The 3,537-nt window shown below is 42.2% G+C and overlaps 1 pseudogene; it reads left to right on the plus strand.

Annotated features, from left to right (window-relative positions):
* The first annotated feature begins 1,793 nt into the window (after positions 1–1,793).
* LOC103263961 lies at positions 1,794–3,092 on the plus strand (annotated as a pseudogene).
* Positions 3,093–3,537: the final 445 nt, after the last annotated feature.

Below are 3,537 nucleotides of genomic sequence, written 5' to 3' on the forward strand. Positions count from 1 at the left end.
TTTTCCTCAGTTATTTGGTTCCATTACTGATGGGAGTCTAATGATCGTACAGCATATGACGTGTCCATAATGATCTTCCCAAGCTCATCATTTCTTGTCATTTCTTTTGAGAATAAACATAGGTTTAAGATTTCTTTTAATGGGATTCAACTTTTAAAACCAACAAAAATGCTCACGAAAAGATATGAGTAAGATTTTGTCAGATACATATTTTTCAAAATTTTAAAAAATTCTGTGAGTTGCCTTCCCACTCTCTTGATGGTATCTTTTGCTGTGAAAAAGTTTTTCTGTTTGATGGAGTTCCACTAGTCTACCTCAGCTTTTACGGCATTTGCTTTTGGGGACTTGGTAAAAAATTTGTTGTCTATTCCAATGTGCATACAAATGTTTCCTACATTTTCTTCAAGGATTCTTATAATTTGAAGTTTTACATTTAGGTCTTTGATCCATTTAGAGTTGATTTTTGTATATGATGAGAGGTGGGGGGTCTAGTTTCATTCTTCTGCAACCAGTATTCCCGGCACCATTTTCTAAATATGGTCACCTTTTTTTTTTTTTTAAGTTGCAGTCTGTTTTTGACACCCAAGCTGGACACTCATGGCCATTCGCAGCCTCAACCTGCTGGGCTCAGGTGATTCTTCTGCCTCAGCCTTCTAAGTAGCTGGAACTATAACAGGAGTGAGCTACCATGCCTGGCTTTTTTTGATTTATTGTAGACATGAGGTCTAACCAAGTTTCCCAGGCTGGTCTTGAACTCCTGGCCTCAGGCTATCCTCTCACCTAGGCCTCCCAAAGTGCTGCGATTACATTTTGAGCCACTGTGCCTGATCTGGTCTCCTTTCATAGGCCTAACATCCAGGATCTACAAGGAACTCAAACAAAATAAAATAAAAACAAGCCACCCTATTAGAAAGTGGGCAGAGGACTTCAATAGGTATTTTCCAAAGAAGACATAGATGCAGCCATCAGACACATGAAAAATCTCACTAATCATCAGATAAATGCAAATCAAAACTACAACAAGATCCCACCTAACTCCAGTAAGGATGACCATCATTAACAAATAAAAACACCATATACTGGTGAGGGTGTGGATAAAAGTGAACACTTCTACACTGTTGTTGGATTCCCAAGATAGCTCAGTCTCTATGGAAAGCAATGTAGTGATTCCTAAAAGAACCGAAAATTGGCTGTTCATACAATTCAGCAATCCTCTTGGAAATGTACCTGGAGGAACATAAATTGTCCTACAAAAGACCCTGCATATGCAAGTTTATTGCCACAGTACCCACAATAACAAAAAGATGGAACCAACCCTACTGCCCATCAAAAGTGGACTGGATAAACAGCATGTGATACATATACATTGTGTAGTATTATGCAACCATAAAGAAGAACAAAATCATGAACTTCACAGCAACTGGATGGGGTTGGAGACCATTATACTTGGTGATCTATCACAGAAACAAAGAACTGAATACCACATGTTCTCACTCATAAGTGAAATCTGAATATTAATCACATCAGTACAAGGGAGGAATTGACAGTCACTGGGCACCAGTAGGGGAAGGAGGGAGTGGAGGAATGTAACAACACATAGGGTAACTGATCCTGTACCAGGGGAAGTGAGGGCAAGTTGCAGGCCAAAACTTCACCTGCATGCAGCTTACTTGTGTGGTTAATCCTTACTTACACCTCACATCTCTGTAATAAAATTTAATTTAAAAATAGATTTTTAAATTTTTGTTTCATTTTACTGTAATATTATTTTATTTATGCACAAATAATTTTAGCATGCATTCTCTTCCAAACTCTGAGCTGTGCCAGTAGACGAAGATTAATAAGACATGGTTGGCAGACAGTCTTGACCAATGTGGTGGTGGCAGCCACGCCAAGCCTGGCCAACAGGGCTCCCAAAATATTGCTTCTGTCGGGTCAGCCGGCTGCCACCGGAGCCCTGGACAGCCAGGTCCTGCTCCTCGTGATGCTGGTCCAGAGAGGGGCCAGCTGGAAGGCAGTCAGCGGGGTGCCAGCCCAGAGGTGCAAGCAACAGCGCCTCATGCACCAGAGCCCAGAGGAGAAGGCACTGAGGAGGAAACTGAAAGACAGAGTAGCAACTCAGACTGCCAGAGATCGAAAGAAAGCTCAAATGAGTGGGCTGGAACAGCAAGTCATAGATTTGGAAGAAGAGAACCAAAAACTTTTGCTAGAAAATCAGCTTTTATGGGAGAAAACTCATGATCCTGCAGTTGAGAACCAGGAGTTAAGACAGTGCTTGGGAGTGGATGCCCTGGTTACTGAACAGGAGGCAGAGGCCAAGCGGAGTGGAGTGAAGGCAGTGGCCAGGTCTGCTGAGTCCGCTGAACTCAGACTATGTGCACCTCTGCAACAGGTGCAGGCCCAGTTATCACCCCTTCTGATCATCTCCCCAGGGATTCTGACAGTGTTGACTCTTCAGACTCAGAGTCTGATATCCTGATGGACATTCTGAACAACTTGGACCCAGCCATGTTCTTCAAATGTCCTTCCCCAGAATCTACCAGCTTGGAGGAACTCCAGCGGTCGACCCACGAGGACCCAGTTCCTTACCAGCCTCCCATTCTCTGTGAATGAGGACGTCATCAGTCAAGCTGGAAACCATTAATAAACTAATTCTTTTAGACCGCATATACACCAAGCCCCTAGTCTTAGAGATACCCTCTGAGACAGAGAGCCAAATTAATGTGGTAGTGAAAATTGAGGAAGCACCTCTCAGCCCCTTAAAGAATGATCACCGTGAATTGATTGTCTCAGTGAAGGAAGAACCTATAGAAGATGACTTCATTCCAGAACTGGGTATCTCAGATCTACTTTCATCCAGCCACTGTCTGAAGCCATCTTTCTGCCTACTGGATGCCTACAGTGACTTTGGATATGAAGGCTCCCCTTCCCCCTTCACCAACATATCCTCTCCGCTTGGTATAAACTATTCTTGGGATGATACTTTTGCCAATGAACTCTTTCCCCAGCTGATTAGTGTCTAAGGAGTGATCCAGTATGTTGCCCTTTTCCTTGACTATTGTGCTGCCTGGAGAATAGCAGGGAAGCCTGTCTGGCTTCATACAAAAAGCCAAAGTAGAGAGCATACAGACCTAGAGAATTCCTCTGAAGTGTTTGTCTGTTGAAACCTTATAAATGACCCAAGTATTATCTTTTGACATCCAGCAGTCTTAGGTATTCAGTTATATTACTCTTATTCAGAACTACAGCTTTTTAAGGCTTCACTTTTATCTTAAGGGCGGTAGTTTGCCCTCACATGCTTAGGTAAGGGCCATTAGACAAATGTCTTAAAGTAGACATGGAATTTATGAATGACCTTTTATAATGTATCTTCCCCCTTCTTGGCATCCTAGATTTGCCTCCAATTTTAGGTCCTTTAGTTTGCTTCTACAAACAGAGAGCAAACACCTACCTGAGGGGGGATCATTTTTACCTCATCAGTTCAAGTAAAGATCAAGAATCTTTTGCAAAATTATAAAAATTTACTATGTAAATGTT

This window comes from Carlito syrichta, unplaced genomic scaffold (genome assembly GCF_000164805.1).
Source record: "Carlito syrichta isolate Samal-C Ts95f unplaced genomic scaffold, Tarsius_syrichta-2.0.1 Scaffold19692, whole genome shotgun sequence".
NCBI lineage: Eukaryota > Metazoa > Chordata > Mammalia > Primates > Tarsiidae > Carlito > Carlito syrichta.